We start from the raw sequence: 20,177 nt of genomic DNA on the forward strand, positions 1-20,177 counted from the left end.
GGTGCCTCCCTGTCATCCATAGTACATTTCCCCATCCACGACACCAGCCCTGGCCGTTGTCCCGGGACACCATTACCCCGTTGCCCTGGACTCCCGTGAAGGAACCCTTGGGAGCATCGCAGATGTATGCATCGTACTTTTCCCAGGCTGCGGGTCCACCCACGCACGGAATGATGTCGCAGAGGAGGAAGGTATAGGCGGCGCTGGAACCATAAGTGTAGGTTAGGGAGAGCCCACCGTATTTGTTGAGGCAGGGGTCGCTGGGGGACTTGGCGGCTTGCAGGGGTGTCTGTTAGCGGGAACATCAGTCCTGGACCCTCTTCCAGGTCGCGGTTCGTCCGGCGGTCGAGGGCTTGGCTCCGTTGTGTCGGGGGGCCAGCTTGTGGAGTGCTGGTGATGGCCAGGGTCGCGATCGGGGTTGCGGTACTTCGGGCTTGTGATCTGCCCGGGCCAATTGTCCTGTGGATTGCGCCTCTTCCCCACCTCTGATCTCTGCCTTCGCTCCTTTCCCGCAGCTGTCGAGACGGGAGATGGACTTCTGTCTCGATGCCAAGGGACATTCTTTCCAGCGCTTCTTCTTTCCATCTCGTTCCCACTGGGTCCCACTCCACGGTGTCTGCGTCTTCTTCACCTCTTTGGTCTCTTTCCTCGTGTCTTCCGTGTCTCCCCTGGGGAATCCCGGAGTGTCTTCTCATTTCTGTTGTTGCTACTGTCACTTCCGTTTCTTCTTCTTTAGACGATAGGTTGATCAGGAAGGAGGCCAAGTCCAATGTGTTGGCGCCAGGTACGCCGATCCGCGTACGCATCCTTTCTGCTTCCGGTTGGGCTTCCCCTGGTGTTGGTGGCCTGGTTTCGGGGGCCTGGGCTTGGCTGTAGCTGGAGGAGGGGGGTGTCCAGTTCTCGGTGCTGGATGGTTCTTGCCCCAATGGCCCGGTCCTTCCTGGTATCATCGGGCATGGGGAGGGAGCTGTTGTCAGCTGTGGGCTTTCCTTGCTTTGTGGGTGGTTTGTCCTTGTGAAGTGGACCCCTTCTTTGGCTCGTTCCGGTTCCGGGGGGGGGGGGTCTTTGCCAGGTCACCGTGACCGGGGACTGAGATGTGGCGTGGGTTATTTCGATAACTGGGCACATGAGATGGGGGGGACCCGGGAACCTGGAAGTCGGTCGGGGCATAGGGGAGGGAGTGGTTGTACGGAGGTGGGCGGGCCTGCTCATCGGCCTTCGGTAGGGAGGGATAAGGTGAAGCTGTCAGGCTCGGTTGGGTAGGGGTTACTTGGTCCGTTAGGAAGGGATTTCTGGAGGAGGGGGCTGGTTTTAGGGTGTGGGGCGGGAGGCAAGAGGCCAATGCTTTTAATACTAAGATTCTCTTTTGTCTTTTCCGGTCTAGGGTTTCGAGTGCATCCTTTCGTCCCGTCTTGGCTCCTGCATTGTCGCGACGGACCTTTGCCCGCTCATACTGGCTGCCAATGTACGCGTGTATGGCGGCCCGGCCGGTGTGGTCGAGGGGTCCCATTCGGATCACGCCCTCTTTCTGCCAGGTTTTAATGTAGACATCACATCGGTTCTCCCATTTCTTCCGGTCTTGGCCTTTCAATATTTTTCCCCGGTTCAGCGTTGAGGCACAACCAGCCCAGCGCTCTGGTCCGTTGCTCGTCCGACATGGTGGGTGTGTTCGCCGTTCCTTAGCAGCCTGGTGTGGGGGTGGTCGGGGTCGTGGACGCCTTTGCACTGGAGGCCGGGTGCGAGGAGGTTTGTCTTTTTATCTTTATTAGCAACCGGGATAATTCTTCTAGCAGGGGGTGATCGAGAGTCGGGGTTGGATTGGTATTGATGTTGTCCAGTGAGGGGCGCGGTAGTTGGGGAAGGGTAGAGTTGGAGTGGCCCAGCAGGGGGCAGTCTAGTTGGGGGAGGGTAAGGTTGGAGTGGTCCAGCAGGGGGCGCTGTAGTTGGGGAAGGGTAGAGTTGGAGTTGTCCAGCAGGGGGCGCTGTGGCTTGGGAAGGGTAAGGTTGGAGTGGTCCGGCAGGGGGCAGTCTAGTTGGGGAAGGGTAAGGTTTGAGTGGTCCAGTAGGGGGCGCGGTAGTTGGGGAAGGGTAGAGTTGGAGTTGTCCAGTCGGGGGCGCTGTAGTTGGGGAAGGGTAGAGTTGGAGTTGTCCAGTGGGGGGGGGCGCTGTAGTTGGGGAAGGGTAGAGTTGGAGTTGTCCAGTGGGGGGGGCGCTGTGGCTTGGGAAGGGTAAGGTTGGCGTTGTCCAGTGGGGGGCAGTCTAGTTGGGGAAGGGTAAGGTTGGAGTGGTAGGGGGCAGTCTAGTTGGGGAAGGGCAAGGTTGGAGTGGTAGGGGGCGCTATGGCTGGGGAAGGGTAAGGTTGGAGTGGCTAAACTTTTGGCGGAGGGGGAGGTGTGGCTTCAGACTGAGCGAGAGAACTCAAAAAATGGCGGCCCTGATGCTATAACTCTGTGTGGCCTGTCTAACACACAAGAGCGGATGAGAGACTAGGGGGTAACTTTTGTCACTCTTGGAGGAGGAGAACGAGAAAAAGGAGGAAAAAACAGGGGGGAGGGAAGCAAAAAACAACAACAGGGCCTATAGACGTTATTCAATACATCCAGATATTCTTTATAGCCAATAATCGTTATCTATCTTTATTGATTAATCTGCGTCAATCAGACTAAACCGTCAACCAACGCGGCAAAGAGATGTTGTTTAGTATTGTGGTTTATCTATGCGACAGGTCCGGCAGTAATTCAAAGAAACACAGTAAAAGAGATGTCATTTATCCTTGTCAACTTGTCTAGGTCTAGTTTTAACGGTTCAAACAGTAAATTGAAGCGACACAGTAAAAAAGGTTATTTATCATTGTCAATTTATCTATTTCCGCTGGTTACGCCATAGAGCAACGCAATACGTCAGAGAGACATTTATTCATTATTATCAATCTATCTATTCCTACATTTACCCGTTTTAACGGACAAAGATAGAGCGGATCACGCATACACACCCACTGATTCACTCACAGATTATCACGCATACACACCCACTGATTCACTCACAGATTCCCTCTTTCTCGCAGACGCACCCAGAAACATATCGACAGACTTCTCATTCTGTGTCCCGCACCCACAATCATCAGACACAGCAGAATAGCGTTAAGCATAGCAAAGCAAGCAAGCGTTGCACACATATTTCCATATTTTAGCCGGCCCAAAAATACGCTCGCTCTCTTTCTTTCTCTCTCTCTGGGCCTCTTACACACACACACACACACACACAGCCACTCCGTCTCTCTCTCTCTTATTCTCGCGCATACACACACTGCCTCTCGTTCACTCGCGCATACACACGCTGTTTCCTTTGCAAAGGGACTTTAACCCTGATAAAGGACTCTAAACTTCTCACCACATAGAATTATTTAATACACAGATTATTCCATCTGGGTTCCGAACCCGGCCCAGGCATCCCTCTGAGTCCACTCAATGGCTCAGGCATATATTCCATCTGGGTTCCGAACCCGGCCCAGGCATCCCTCTGAGTCCACTCAATGGCTCAGGCATATATTCCATCTGGGTTCCGACCCCGGCCCAGGCATCCCTCTGAGTCCACTCAATGGCTCAGGCATATATATTCTGGCCATCGGTAGTCTTGTATCACTAACCGATTCTTATAGGCCCTATGGTCTCGAGGGTATTCTTTCACCATGCAACGAGCCGATATTCGATGTGTCACGCATTCGGGGTCAATCGGGTTTTACGGGGAAATGCTGGGGTGCAGTCCTATTAGTCCCCACGAGATATCCCGTAGCGAACCGTTCTCACAGTCTCATCTCCTAATGTGGTTCCTATATAACTATGCAGAGTTTGGATTTTATCAACAGGTTCTGCCTACCTTTTGTTGGGCGATCGCGAGGTGAGACTGCAGGAATCGGTCCGGTTCTCCGGGGTCCCGAGGCCGTGCCGCTCTCCGTCTCTCGTTTCCCAGTTGCGGTCCAATTCAGAAAAAATCACGTCGGGGTCACCAATTTGTTGGGAAAAACGGTCTGTCTAGTTACTGGACCAGATGAAATGAGACGGAGAGGTAATAAAGTCTATCGGCACGAGGACCTTGGATTTATTAAGTAAAGTGGCAACGGTTATACAGAGTCATAAGCGTGAGAAATCGAATATGTCTAAGTCCCTAATCAGCGCTGATGGTTCGTCCGGAGCTTCGCCTCCGTGGAAGGTCTGCTTCGGAAGAAGGTGAAGAGTCTCAGAGTGATACAGTTTTATGCTGTATCTCCTCGTGATGAGGTGTGTGCGTTTGAGATGTGTGTGGTTCTGTGTGTTTTTACTTGACCTTGGTTCCCAGGCTCTAGTGTATGCATGTATATCTTCTTGTGTTCCTCCTTACGGGGGAGAGCTTCAGAGCATTCATCCGTTGTGGTCCTCCCGTCCTTGAGGATGACTGGTGCATTGTCTGAGTGTCTACTATCTGCCGGGAGGAGACACGGGGCCCTGGCTCCGGCCCTGACCTGACTATATTCTCATGTATGTGTTATGTGTTAAAAGTTGACTATATTATAAGGTGACTGCCATGTGATGTGCTCAGCAGGTTATTTTGCCCCAACACTTATAACTGTTCATTAATAAATTGTGCGTGAGAACTGTGAAAGTCGTGCGGTTATACGGAATATCCGCAAGACTGGGACTGCAGTCTCGTACCCAAGACCGAATCACAGTCGTGCTGATATTCGGTGCAACAGCAGCAGTCCCCCTCGTGTGATATTGTCTCCTTACGCCATGGTCTACTGCCTGCCGTTTTGTATCTTGTACACTATGCGGCGCCTGGCGCATCAATACATCACTTAGACACAGGCGTCCATAATGGGCAGGTGGGGCAACGAACTCCCTGCAAAAGCGTGCTCCCAAAAAAAGATTGTTCCTCAGTAAATCATTGCTCCAAGTTTATTTTTTAATAATGTGATTGTCACATTAACTATCTATAGTTTCTGTAGGCTTTCCAACTATTTTTGGTCTGTTGACATTAAATTTTGGATGACGGTGGGCGGCGATTCTAGTTGAGTTTACGCGTCATGCAATGTTGGGGCAGGGCAGCTCGGCGACCGAGTTCCTCCGTATGTTTATCGCATAACCCTGCAGGCTGCAATAAGAATTGCAATCCGCGCTATAAGACGCCTATATGGTCGTAAAGTAGTCTACCCCTTGGTCATATTCTAGGACTGTTGTTGTTTTAACTCAAATTATTCCAAGCGTATCTTTCATCGTTTCTATATCAGATGCAGATATAGCGAGTGGTGTTTCACCTGTGATTAACGGTGTTGAGTTTCTGTTAAAATAAAAACATTTGAGAGGTTAAAATTGGAAGAGAAGTTAGAAATCAGACAGACCGGACATAAACATTATCCAACAAACGAAGGATAGAGTGGCGAAGTCACGCCCCTTCCGGTAGAGCCCGTGGGACCTATGAGATCGAAAAATATGAATGGGTCAATGGAGAGAAAGTAATTATTTTCTGGTCCCATTCTTTATATGCCCTGGATTACACATATGTTGTTTGTGGATTTAAATGATAATTCTTCATGCAAAGAAAACTAAACATTTTCGTGAAGAAGTTTGATAATGTTGGGTTTTGTTTGAGGCCGCTTTGTGAACTACAGCTCTTCGCTGCTCTCGACGCGAATGATATACGTCACCACCCGCACTTGGAACTCCGGTACAGACATGGCGATCTCTCTGCTCCACTTCACCGCTTTTATCCAAGGGGAGGATAAAAGCATCGAAAGAGGGGGAAATCATTATAAGTCGTGGCATGTGGAGAGTTTCAGATATGCTGATGGGGAGATTGTCGTTTTTGCCCACGCCAGTCGCAGGGAGCGTGACGTCACATACGAGACATGTAGTCTTTCTCATTGTGTTTTCTCTACAGCCTTTAACTGAACAATTGCACAATAAACGGTCAAACTCTTGACATGAAAAATTTCATTTAAATCCACAAACAACATGTGTGTAATCCAGGGCATATAAAGACTGGGACCAGAAAATAATTTCTTTCTCTCCATTGAAACCCCTTCATATTTTTCGATCTCATAGGTCCCATGGGCTCTACCGGATGGGGCGTGACTTCGCCACTCTATAGGGGAAAAACTTACAACATAACATTCTCCCGAGCATGGCACGAAAATAAATAATGGCTATGTGGTTGCTCAAAGGGAAGCGCTGTGTTTTGTTTCCCATGTCTACTTTTTCGACCAAGTTGTGCACAGGACAAGGGGATATATGGACCACGGATGTGAGTGATGTGAAGCATATATATATAATAATGTATAATACAATATTATATATGTATATAATATATACATATTACAAAAACAAATTGTGCTTGTGGTCATAAGCCAGTAGTTTCTGCCCTACTGAAATTTAGGGACTTAGGGTGTTTTTTAGCTGTTGTTTCATGGCACCCCTTGCATCTGTGCGATTTGCACGGCTTTTCCGTGGGTATGCATGAATCTCTTGTCTTTGTCTTTGTCTGTATTGACACCTCACGCTCACTAGAACACTGCCATCAGGACCTGTATCAGCAGTGAAGGGCTGGAATCTCAGCAGGCTCAACTGGCTAGAAACCTGCTCCAAAAATCCAAGGACTCTTCCCCTTTCCCCCACATTGAAGATGCCCTCGACCGAATCACATGGTCACAGTGTTTCTGTTCACTGACCTACGTAGTGGCTACTGGCAAGTGGAACACGAAGTCAGACTCAAGACGGCTTTAACCATTGGCCAAGGAATCTGGCAGGTTTGTATTTTGCCCTCAGCTTCTGCAACGCCCCTGCCACGCTTAAGAGGCTGATGGGGAGGATACTGCCAGGTCCTCCAAGCTAAGCCATTCGCGGGGCAAGCCTGCACCTGCACATCAATGCCGATGCCCTCTCCCAACAAACAGTCTTCTCCTAAGAGGACTGGTCTATCTTGTTGGCATCAAGATGACACCAGTGCATGCCCCTCTGTGGCTATTTCCAGTGACTGATACCTACTTTTGGAGGCCAGGGTGTTTGCCAGGGTGGTGTAACGGGTCTGTGTGCCAGGGGGGTGTAACCAGGCCTGGCTTGCTTCAGGCCAAGGAGGAGATGTGAAGAAGGTACTGGTGCCTAAGGACTCGTGCCAAAGGCTGCTACACTCAGTCCGTGCAGGTCGTTATGGGGTGGCCAAGACTCTAAACAAACTGTGTCAATGGTTTCACTGGGCTGGCAAGAAAATTACTGAAATGTGCAGCACATTCTTGGTCCATTTCCCACCATGGGTAAGGGAAGCCGCTTTATCCTTGCGGCCATCAACTATTTTGGCCAGAGGCCTATGCAGTCTCTTACCAGAGCACTGTTAACACAGTAGAGAGGCTGGTGTTTTAAATGTTGTCTGTTCAGAGCCCCTGAGCATCTACACAGCCACCAGGGGCAGACCATCAAGGCGCAGCTGTTTGCTGAAGTGTGCCAGTCAATGGGTGTGAGGAAAACACAGGATGACACCCCTCCACTGCCAGAGCGACGGACTGGTGGAGTCTGATTTCGCAACACATCTGGTTATCATCACCTCAGGATACCAGCGAGACTGGGATCGTCACCAACTGCTGGTCCTGTTGGTGTACCTGTCAGCGGTGCAAGAAAGTACTGGGTGCACAACGGCCACTCATGTTTGGGAGAGAGCTGCAGGCCCTCTGGACAGCTAGTACATGCAGGGCATACAATAACATTGGATGTCAATATTTTGTATGTGTATGACCCTCGTTGTCTGTCCTTCTCTTCTGGAGAGGTGTGGGTGTATAACCATCTAAAAAAAAAGAAAAAAGAAGGGGGTCGCCCCGCTCTCAGAAAGAGTGAGCAGTAAGAGCGAGCAGGAAAGGGACATTCAGTGTGTGAGTTCATGAAAAGTGATTTTCTGACAGCGGTTAGGTAAGTTAAAAGGAGAGAAAAACTAAATCCGAAAGATGCCGGTTAATCAGCCGAAACACCAATAGAGGGCGCCATTTGATTTCACACAGAAATGATTCTTGACAATTGTTGAAGCAGCGCTCCTCATAGAATTATTTCAGCTTTAAAATCTCCTCTCTCTCTCTCTCTCTCTCTTTCCTCATATATCTCTCTCCCCCCATTGCCCTCTCAATCTCTGAAGAGCAGGAGGAGGAGAGTTGAGCTCAGTGTAGTTGTGTGTTGTGCTGTGCGCTCTACCCCAGACTGCAGGTGTGTGTCTTTCTCCAGCGTCCACCATGCAGCCCCACTGCCTCGTCTCACCGCTGCCCTGGTGAAGGCTTACCGCTAATCTGAAAGGAAACGGGTGTACACGGCGACGTCTGAGCGGAGCAAGAAGATGCCGGAGAAGAACTGAACTGTTGCCGAGAGGCTTGGGGAGAAGAAGGAGAAGAAGAAGGCGAAAGAGGGGGTTGTCACCGGCCAGCCTCCCACCCTGTTGGCCCTCTCGATAGAGCAAAAACGGAAGCCTTTGGAGTATTCCATTTTTTCTTTCGTTTTATATTTTTCTTGTTCCTCATTGCAGTGCTGGGAGGTGCTCTATCTTGCCATCTAGTTGCTCTCTCCATCATTTGTCTCCTCATCTATTTCTCCATTTACCTGGTGTACAATTTCTGCTACTTATGAGTGGGGGGGAAAAATGAGTTTTTTATTTTCTTAGAATTTTCTTTTCCTCTCCGTCTCCATTTGGTGCCATTTCTATGTATCTGTCTATCTATCCTCTCCACATCTTCCTTATCAAGTCAAGCTTCAATCTGACGTGATCTCAACTTGGACTGATTCTTCTTCAAAGAAAACAGCAAAAACAAAAAACTCATCAATGACACCTTTTTCCCCTCTTCCCCTTCCTTTTGGTCTTTCCAAACTCTCCCCACTCTCCAATGCATCACAATATCGCGGGACCCTTTAATGTTACACTAGGTAGGTTAACTATTGTTTAGTGTCCGTCTATCTGTCTGTCTGTGTGTGTATTTGTGTGTGCTTTTACGTATACATAAAACACACATCAGCACACACATACACTCGTACACTAAACTGGCTGAAAGGCGATTGGTCAGCGAATTCATTTAGCACAGGTCTCACCTCTACATCTTCTACAAGTGACGGCTTTTAGATTGTTATTTTGTACAATCTTTGCTAGGATTCGGCCCTAATTGTATCTTCATTTCCACAAAGAAGTCATTGACATCAAATAAGAAAACTATAATGTTTAGCATTTTCTGGCAGCCTGATCTTAATTGATAACCCTCTTATCAATGAGGTATTCAATTTCAATTAATTTGGTCTCTTGCCTTCAGTTAATGAGGATCTAATATACTGGTGATGACCTTTTAATGCATTTATCTTTTTGTTTGTTTTACACATCCTATCATGTGTCTGCTTCATAACCATTGCTTCATCAAGTCATTTTCTTTCCCTCTCCGCTCTCTAAAGCTCCCTTCTCTCTCCCGTTCTATCTTTGCACTCTAATTCTCGTTCTTTCCCTCTCTCACCCACAAATACATCCACACCTACACTTTTGGCCCTCCTCCCACCTCCAAGACGTCTACCCACACTCCAACCTGTTCCCTAACATGCCTTGTATCATCACTTAAATCCTCCACTGAACGGTCTTCCATTGTTTGTCCATATCTTTCCATCCAGCCAATCGTCTCTTTGAGGGTTTTCTTTATCCAGAATTGACAATTTTCCATCCTAACATCTCTCTCCCCTGCGCCTAGTGTTCAAAGTCATCCCCTCTCTCTCTCTTTGTCAGACTAGGATGAGCCGTTGGCAATGGCTGGTGGATTAACAGGCTACTCTCATGTTTCTCCCTGGCTTTGAGGCCTGACAACCCAGAGAGTTTGTGTGTGTGTGTGTGTGTGTGTGTGTGTGTGTGTGTTTGTGTGTGTGTAGGTTGTAGTTGGCGAAAGACTGACAGGCAGATAAGAATAGATTAGCATCCAAGCTCATCAGCCCCCTACTTCCCCTCAGCCCCCTTGTTCCCTCCTTTCTTTCACCCTCCCTCTCTCTCTCTCTCCTCCTCATCTCTTCTATATCTGTCCCCCATCACATGCTGCCTATCATAGCCTGGTAGCGATGTTTAAAACAGAACACTGCCTCGTCTCCATACAGCCAGTGGTTCTTCACAGAACGCCTATCCATCGTTAACATCCACCCACCCATGGACATCAATCCCAGCTAGACTGTGTGTTCAGGACTGACTAAGTACCCACAACAGTGTAGGTTCCAGCGACCCCCTCCACCGCACGTTAGCTGTGGACGTATAAAGGGGGCTCATAAAGGCCTCATGTGCTCTTAATGTGCGGATACGGGGGAAGGAGACGTCACGATGGAATACACAGGAGGGCTGCTGGGGCTCTGTGTTTGCTTGTGTGTCCCCACCTCCGCTGCTCTGTAAACACCTTGACCACAGCCTATAAGTTATGTGTTAAAGAAAAGAGTGTCTTAGGTGAGTAGTGAAACGTTGTCGCGCTCACTCCTCCACCGACTGTTCACCGACCGCACATGCATGAGAAGACGCACCGAAAGAACGATGGTGTGTGTGTGTGTGTGTGTGTGTGTGTTTGTGAGCTTATGCCCACGTTGCGAGGGCACGTGCACACGTTGAGGTGTCAATGTGTCGGTTGTCATGGTGCATCTGAGCGGCAGCATGTCGTTTTTTTGCACGTTGTGTTCTGCATGAACTTGTGCGCTTGTACAATGGAACATTTCTTCATCTCCCTTCAGCTTATTGTTTCTTTCTTTAGGGGCACGCCTCATATTTATATATATTTGATGTATTTATATATATTCACACCATTTAATTTCCTGCACACTGTGCGTTAGTACCTGCATTTTTATCTTTGCATGCAATTTTCATCCATCTGGTTACATGCAAAACAACATTTTGTTGTCATGGTAATCTGTGTAATTAAATAAAGTTTAATCGAATGGAATGTTATATATAATGTTCATTGTTTTGTGCATAAAAACTTAAATAGGACTGAATACAAACTTTATGTATATATAAATATAGACAAATAATCATAGCTGCATTCAATCCTGGTTGCCTGTATGTGCATTACATGATGCATTCAATGAGCTAAGTGCAGGGACTGTATACCCAGACAGGGCTGCAGATGTGGTCATTACCGTTCTCTGCCTCTGGTTCCTGTGGTTCTGCTTGAGGTTCATCATTTGGCCACTGTTGCTTACTCATAGCATTACTCACACGGCTAGCTTGCCATGCTGTGTTTGGTCCTAGAAACAGGCTCTTAGTCGGCTTGAATCACAGCACAGGAACAGACACTGTGGCTAACACATCGCTCTTAAATAGCATGGCTCTATGACACGCCGCTGTTAGCCGCGATGTTCTGCGTTGTGATATAATTCAGCAGTTACACTGCACGTGCTACACATTTCTTGAAAAGCCTAAACCCCTGTTGGACTCACTTAAAATGTAATGCTGTTACCATTAGCTTTTATTTGAAACATAATTAATGTTGCCATGGGGAAGAGTTTAAAACCATCGATCCAGAAAATAATTAAAAATGATTTAATTAATTATTGAATCCAGTATAAGAAACTAAATTAATCAATTTAGGATGGTAATTTTTTCGGTATCCTCTGTGAGGGTGCCTATAAAATATTTTATTAAAACATAAAAAATGGATATCTTCTGGCAGTAATCTCCAAATTCCCAGACATTGAGGTTATATTTCAACGTGGGAAATTTCCACCCTCATTCCAACATGAATACACATACAGATACACAGGGCATGTTTGCTTCTATGGTTTCTCAAAAAGCCCACATTTATCCAAACACATTTTACTTATTTACCCACAGTGTACATTCAAATGGAAAGGAGGAGAAGGATATGATATGACATGGAGAAAACAGTATCCAGTTAGTCCTCGAGATAAGAGATATTACAATGTGTAAATATACATTTACATTTAGGGCATTTAGCAGACGCTTTTATCCAAAGCAACTTACGATAAGTACATTTGTTATAAGAAAGTGAAAAAAATATGGTATATATTATGTTATTTTTTTATATGCTTCATTCATTTGAATGTTAACAGTGGTCAGATGAGCTAGAGGTATCTCAGTGAAACTCGATGGATCTGAACAAATGGAATAAGAAAGGCATGATGGTCATGATTCTGTACAACCTTCCCAAAACCAAATGGAGAACATGAAAGTCATTGCATGTTGATGGAGTACAGCTTGTTTGACCTGCTGTGCTTTGATCTCGAAGCAGTTGGCATCTGTACCCAGCATGTGTCTTTCAACCCTCAAACCACCCTACCCCCTGTCCTCCTTGCCTTCTCAGACTTGTAAAGGAGGAGGGAGCAGAAGCAGGCGGCCAAAACAGCCTACCATGACCGGCTAAGACAGCCGAAGGCAGAGCAGAGCGTTGCGTGGCAGAGAACCCAGAGGATTGGCTCACTGCTCATCCTCCCTCATCTACACATCTCCAAGGCAACAGTTTATCACACCTTTTTGCAAGACACAGTGTTCGCGGAGCTTGGATGAAACCAACAGAAAGAGACGATTGAAAGTACGTCCCTCTGTCGGCCTCTCATCTTCTTCAACGCACACTTTTTTTTTTGTGAATCCTCACACACTAATACCTGACATTTTTTGAACGGACGGAGGTCATTCTATGCTTCAAGCCCAGTTGGGTAGTGAGCAATAGCATAGTGCCTCAACATATTTATTTGGGGCGTTATTTCCTTGTATTGAAAAAGCAAGGGATTTCCCTGAAAGACGTTGCATCGACTTCTCTAACTCCACACAGAGTTCCTGCTTTGACTGCCACCCAATAACACTGTTCACCTCGCCAGGTGCCCCCCCCCCCCCCCCCCCCTCTCCTGAGCCACTCCCTTCTTCAGCTTCCCCTGTCCACCCCCCGTCCCACCCGAGGCTATGAGAGGAGGATCTGAGCACCAGGCAACACCATCATGCCAGCTCTGAAGCCCAGAGAGGAGATCTGGGCTGGCAATGTACAAGGTAGGCCTGGCTCTGTGGTGACCCCTCCCCCATTCTCTCTCCTAAGTCGTTGTCTGTACTGTGCAGGCCTATAAGAGACACACGTGCACCCACTCACTCACACACGCATGCCTGCACACACAAATGCGTGCACACACACAAACACACACACACACACACACACACACACACACACACACACACACACACACACTGACACACACTAGACTTGTAGTCAAGACCGCCTAAACCGAGACCAAGACACTACCAAGACCAGAGGGTATCAAGACCGAGACCAAGACGAGACCAAGGCCAAGACAGACTGAGTCAAGACCAAGACAAAGTCGAGACGAGACCGAGACGAGACCAAGACCGAGACCAAAAAAAACAACAAAAAAAACAGCTAGTGAGCTAGTGTTACACCATAACTTGCACCAATTGAATAAGAGCAGCATACTGGGGTAAGAGGTTCAGTCCCAGTTTAAATTCAATTTAAGAAGGTATTATTTCAACTACAGACAGAACAATGCAGAGACAGAGCTTGTCATGAATGTGTGTGACTGTGAGCTCACTCACTGTAAATGTTTTCGTAGACTGGGTGAGATAAACTATGTATAGCAATTGCATGACAGCTGTTACTGCACTATTAGAGGATTGAGACTCCTTTGTCTGCTGTTGAGGACTGATATTACTGACTGACTGGTACTAACTGGTCCAAAAGCCATCTGATAAAACAGCTAAAACCTCCAACAGCTATGGGAAATATGTAACTAATTACAATTATACTTAATTTGTAGATGAAATTGAAGATACACAATTATAACCTTGCCAGAAATAGATTAAGCCTATGAAGTCAAAACAATGTGATATGCAGATGTTATTTAAATGTCAATGGTCACATTTATTTAGTTAAACAACTCCATTTTAAATAAAATACAGTAAACAACAATGACATGCGCACATGTCACATGAATCAAATGCAAACTACAAATTCTACATACCAATACAAACTGCACATCAAATGGTGCATTAACAAGAATAGAGACAAGATGCTGACATCTTGATGTCTGCAATAGCATGTGATTACAACACACTGCCAATTATATAAAGCCTGTTCTTCAGTAAGGCAAGAACAACAGCTCACTGACACGGTTTTGATATACAGTATTTCTACTCAATGAATTCGCCAAAATATCTAACGTTGGTGAAAACTGTTAATGTTTAAGTAGCCGAGAGACACTGATAAGTTAACCACCTGTACTTAGCATGTAGTTACACTCTTAGCCAAAAATGTTTCAGTAAGTCTGCAAAGAACTGAAGCTTGGAAAAAAATATCCTTCCCCTAAATAATTTATACCGCTAGCTTACCTCTCCGGGTGTCTCCGCTCCAGGTGTCTGGTGAACGTTGATGTCGTCCCGGCTGTTTCGGTTAGAGAGACTTCGCAAAACTTGCATTTTGCAGAATGCTTCTTTGTTGCCCCTGGACTGCAAATTTCTTTGTGTTCGGCGAATGCAAATTTAATGATGGCAGAATTCGCTGACATTATTATTTCTACTGTAGGTCTGACCTACAGTAGTAACTGTAGTAGAGACTGACAGCTACGACGTAAACCTAACGTTTCGCGCTGGCTACACTTGCGTCTTTTGATTGGATGAGCGCCAGTTTCTTAATCACAACAAAAATACATGTATGTCATTGATTGGTTGCATTTGAAAGGTTGCATTTGAAGGGCGTGAAAGGCGAAATAATTTAATGTTGCATTATCGAATATTATGTTTTGTATCATGGACATTATTTGTTGCAAATCTCCCGACCACTATGTCGACCTGAGACCGCAAGACCAAGACAATGAGACCAAGACAAGACCGAGGGATCCGAGACCAAGACAAGACCAAGACCAAAAACGGTCGAGACTGTGACAAGACCGAGACCACGTAAAAGTGGTCTCGAGACATCCAACTCTAACACACACACACAGACATACACATCTTATTTCAGTGCGCTGAAACAGCTGCAAATGAGCACAAATATTTTTGCCCTTTCATCCAAAAGTCAACAGCTTACTAAAATCAGTGTCAGACTTTAAAAAGTTTTGTGAAAGGTGATGTGACCCTTTCTGTATGGCTTGAGTATGAGCCAGCCACTTTCTGAGCTTCACCATTTTTTTTTGGAATAGCAAAGACAGGGAATAACATCAATGAGGCTCAGACCCAAAATCTATATGGAGAAAATGTGTATAGCTAAGATAACATAGAGGTTACGATTACTGCTGTGTTAGCTAGAATGTCTTGTGAATACCGGTGTGAAATCATACCGTGCCGAATGTGGCTAAAGAGTGATACATGTGGTGTTCACATTGGGTGTTCACATGTGGTGTTCACATTGGGTGTTCACATGGTACTGTCAGGAAGCTAATGAGTCATGGGGGATCGGCCTTCACATGTAGTTTGCATTAATATGCAGTTTGTCTGGAGAATTAAATCAATGTTTCTGAAGAATCCTCCTTACTTTATTTAATATAGACCTAAAATAAGAGCTGAGTTATTAAATTGTTCAGAAATAAAAACAAAGATTAGAACGAATCTCGCACAAGAACGTTGTGGGAGGCTGTTGGTTTTGAACACCATTTTCCATAATTCCAAGTTTATCACAACCTAAACATCACTATCATACCTATAAGCTGACTCTAGAAGGAAAACATGCAGCATATGTAGCATATAACAAAGAGTAAACCATCACCTCAATGTGTGTGTCCTTATATCAAGACCAGGGCAAAAAACAAGAAATAAATCTGTCTTTCCTCTTGCACGCTGTGTCTAGTCGGGCCTTGAGAAGGGGCCCAAGCGTGGAGATAAGGCGTAGGGAGGCAGGAGCTTCAATAAGCCCATCACAAGGACTGAGATGTGCTGCTTCAAAGGGGAACCCAAGCCCAGACAACAGAGTGGGGAAGATCCACGCTATTATTCCTGTCCTTTCACCAGCATCCAGGCAGTCAGCCAGTCAACAAGGCAGTCAGCCAGCCATTTAGCCATCCAGACAGCTTCCAACCAGTCAGTCATCCAGTCAGCTGCCAGACAGTCAGCCATCCGTTCAGCCGACCAGTCAGTCAGCCAACCAGGCAACCAGGTGTTAAGCCAGCCATCCAGGTGGTCAGTCAGCTTTCAGCTCAGCCATTCATACAGCTACCAGTCAGTCAGCCAGTCAGTCAGTCAGTCGTCCAGTCAGCTGCCAGACAGTCAGCCATCCGTTGAGCCGACCAGTCAGTCAGCCATCCAGGCAACCAGGTGGTAGGCCAGCCATCCAGGTGGTCAGCCAGCCATCCGCTCAGCCATTCATACAGCTGCCAGCCAGTCGGCCAGTCAGCCATCCAGCCATCCAGTAAGCCACTAGTCAGTCAGCCAGTCAGTCAGTCAGTCAGTCATTCAGTCAGGCAGCCATCCTGTCAAGCAGACACCCAGTCAGAGAGCCACTCAATTCAGTCCATTGAAGTCAGTTAGTCAGCCAGCCAGTCTGCCAGACTGTTATGTCCGCTATCCAGTCTGTCAATCATTCTGCCAGCAAGCCAATCTGTAAATCAGTTGGTCAGCCAGCCAGCAGAAAGACAGTTGATGCCAGATAGCCGTGAGTTGGATAGAGAAACGGTTGGAAAATAATTGTACTTTTACAGGAACAGGGACATTGGAAAGGAAAATGGAGAATGGAAAATGGAGAATTAAAACGTTTTTTAAATAAGCTATGATTTTTTTTGATATTTGCTTCTGGGCTAATAGATTCTACTTAAAGGTATCATGTGTAACATTTCTGCATTAACAAATCTAAAAATGACTACCTTTTTGATAGATATTTTGTTGAGTTGGGTACTTACATTAACGGCGAAACCCAGAGAAAAACATATTAATGGTAATGGCGCATTTCTTTTTGATCGCCTGTCAATGGTGCCATCCCCCTTCACCCCGTGACCATAGGGAAAACATACTTAAACCTGGTACCCTCACCCATTTCATACTGCATTGTCACAGAAATACAATCCATGTTGCTGTTCCCTCAATGGCCGTAGGAGAACTGTAACGAGAGAGCAAGAGAAACGACCACGAGAGAAGGGCAGACTCAGTTCTGATGGCGTCACTGGAAGCACCCTGGCGGTACGGCCCGTTGTTTGATTTCATGCTGTGTCCGGAGTGGTACCGTCCCCCCGAGGGCTCCTCGGGACGGTTGTCAAGGCAATGAAATTGGGCCCCACAGACAGGCGGTGCAGCCAATTTATGGTTCTGGCCGTCATTTGACCATCTTTCCAAATGTTGACAAAGTCCTTATATGGGATCAGCAGCCTGGTGTTCATCCTGCAATGGAGGGAGAGAGAGGGAGAGAGACACACAGGGAACACGAGAGAGAGCGAGAGAGATGAGATAAATGCTCCCTTCTCATCTCATAGTCTGAGAGCAGCATCGAGAAACTCCACCCGTGCAGAGCAAACACAGACAACCTGCACATCGGCTGATCAGGAATTAACTGAACACGTTGCCTGAAACAACACCGTGAATTCTCATGGCCTTGCATTACCACTGACAATAATTCCAAATTCCTTTTCCTGCTGCCTTTTCCATAGCTTCTCTTGTGTGACATTGAGAAAATGTGGCAGAGCCAAAAATATAACAAAAAATGCGTGTGAAAACAGCCCCTACCAAAATTTAACCTCAGAACTATTTGACATTGTAGGTCATCTCACAAGCTCAAACGTTGAGTCCTTTCCAACGTGTGTGCTAACCGGCGTACATGGTGAACATATTGAACGGAATGAGCCATCTTCCTTTCCGTTTGACACCAATGGCTAAACCAGCCTACAACCGCTGTGGAGTGGTGTGATTTGATTAGCTGCTACCCCAAGCGGACAAACATTTATCTGGGTAATTGTCACTTTTTTCCCTGTCATGCCACAGGGAGTCTTTTGAAGTCCTACTGTATCAGATAATGTGGGGGTGGGGGGGGTAGATGGTCGGCGGTAGGTGCGTGGTGGAGGGTGTGATATGAGAGGGCTGCTACGGGGGAGTACTCCATGAACTCGAGAGGGAGGAGAGGCTGTGAGAGAGAGGGAGAGACGAGAGGGAAGAGAACGTCGGGAGACGGAGGAATCGTGTGTGGCACAGATGGCGTCGCAGAGAGAGAACGAGAGAGAGAGAACGAGAAAGAGAGAGAGAACGAGAGAGAGGACGAGAGAGAGAGAACGAGAAAGAGAGAGAGAACGAGAGAGAACGAGAGAGAGAACGAGAGAAAGAGGGAGAAACACACATACCAAATGGATGGTAACATGTTCGCAGCAAGATATGAAGAGAGTGAAAAGAAAAAAGCGGGCAACAGAATAGTAGTAGATTGAGTCTGAGAAGGAAATGCATGCTGCCTATCATTTAGAGGCCTTCCCCCAGCTGTTCGGTTCTACCAGATACGGGATCTGATGCCTGCCGTATCCTACTTGGACTCTTTCTTCAAACATGAGCCTGTCAGTGACGACTGTGTGCTCTACTATACAGGATTGCCGTGGAAGCACTTTTTTCAAAACTTTCTTTTTTTAAATAGAATGAATCAGGTTTTTTTCCCTTACTTGAACGATCTTTCAATTATAAAATCTGTCCTCCTCTGGCCTCAATGGGGAGTATCTTTTAATTAAATAGCTATTAAGCAGGAGTACAGGGTTCTGGAAAGGTCAGACAGACAGCCACACGGATAGATGGCTCCAAAAGGATATTTTCTTTGACCTTCCTCCCATGTTGACACACTGCTTGAAATCAATCGGGACCTGGGCAGTGCCCCCTCAATCAAGAAGAGAGGACACGTGTCCATCCGCCATGTTAAGTAGTGCCCAGCGGTGATGGCGGGTGAGCCTGAGAGCAGCAGGGCTGAGGCCCCCCGCGAGGTGTTAACTGAGGCTTTAGAGGGGGGAAGGGGCGCCCAGGTTGGCCTGATGTATCGTTCCGCGTGTCCGGACCGGCATCATCGTGTTTAGCTCTAAGTGGAGAAGAGTGTGTGATCTTATGGCTCACTGATTTATCTCCATCTAGTCGCCCTGTGTGTGCGTGATAGGGGCTGCCGTTCTCTGAGTTCCGGACCATGTGACCTTAGCCGTCTTTCATTTGATTGATGGAGGAACACCATCAATTGGATTTATAAACGTGAATAGTTTTGAATCTTTGCTTCTGTTCTTTTGTGGTTCTTAAAAAATATTGTGAAGGAAGAGAAGCAACACCTCCGCCCATGAAATGACCTGCAATGCACAAAAACACCCCATAATGCAGGGTTTCAGTGGTTGCCATCGCAAACTCTTCCGACACCATGCTTACACCATACACCATGGGGACCGGTGTGTTTTCTCATTTCAATGAATACGCACAGCTCAATCAAAGAGCACTGAGTGAGTATGAGTGCGTGTGTAAATGTGACTGTGTTTGTGAGTCAGCCTAGACATGCCTTTGGACTTTGGAGCTGTCAGTGCGTCGAATGAGTCGGTCATTGATTTAAATAGCACCACTCTTGAACTGAGAGGCTTGATGAAAAGGTAGAAATACTGAAGAGAGGTGTTATTTCAGCTTTAGAAATGTTCCAAGAATAGCAAATAAAAAATAGCCTTTCAGTACGTCAGTGGCAGGTCCACATCCGTGGATCGGTGCTCTGACATCAAGGGGGCTCTGCGAATTAGTTTGCGCTAGGAAGGTAGGATCCCCGTCAGTGGCCAACCTGCACTCCACCTGTGGTCCATCACTGGATCTGTCTTTCTGCCATGTGGGCTTTTTACATCAAGGGTGCTTGTGCTCTAATCCCACAGACAGTCTTTGTATCCCGTGTATTGATCAGGGTGGGGGACCATGGCAGCGCAGGCCTCCGGTGTGTCGCCCCTCCCCAACGGCGAGGAGGGCGTGGGGGCTTGTTACGGTGACACGTGTTACTGTGACCCGGTGAGACGCGCGGGTCATTTAGTCGTGATACACTGGAGGTCCGGGGGGCCGCTTGCCGGGGGCCGCTTGCCTGGGGCCGGGGGCCAGAGGGGGTGGGCCCTTGGGGGCCTGCTTATGCTGAGAGGGACGCGTCTCTTTGCTGCTAAATGAAGTGAGGCGCAGGCGTTGTGGCCCTCCGACTCGCTGGAATAAACGGCTCCAATGAGGTAATGAGGACCCCAGGGACCTTAGGGTGGAGGAATCCTTCCCCC

Source organism: Pollachius pollachius (genome assembly GCF_949987615.1).
Source record: "Pollachius pollachius genome assembly, chromosome: 2".
Classification (NCBI taxonomy): Eukaryota; Metazoa; Chordata; class Actinopteri; order Gadiformes; family Gadidae; genus Pollachius; species Pollachius pollachius.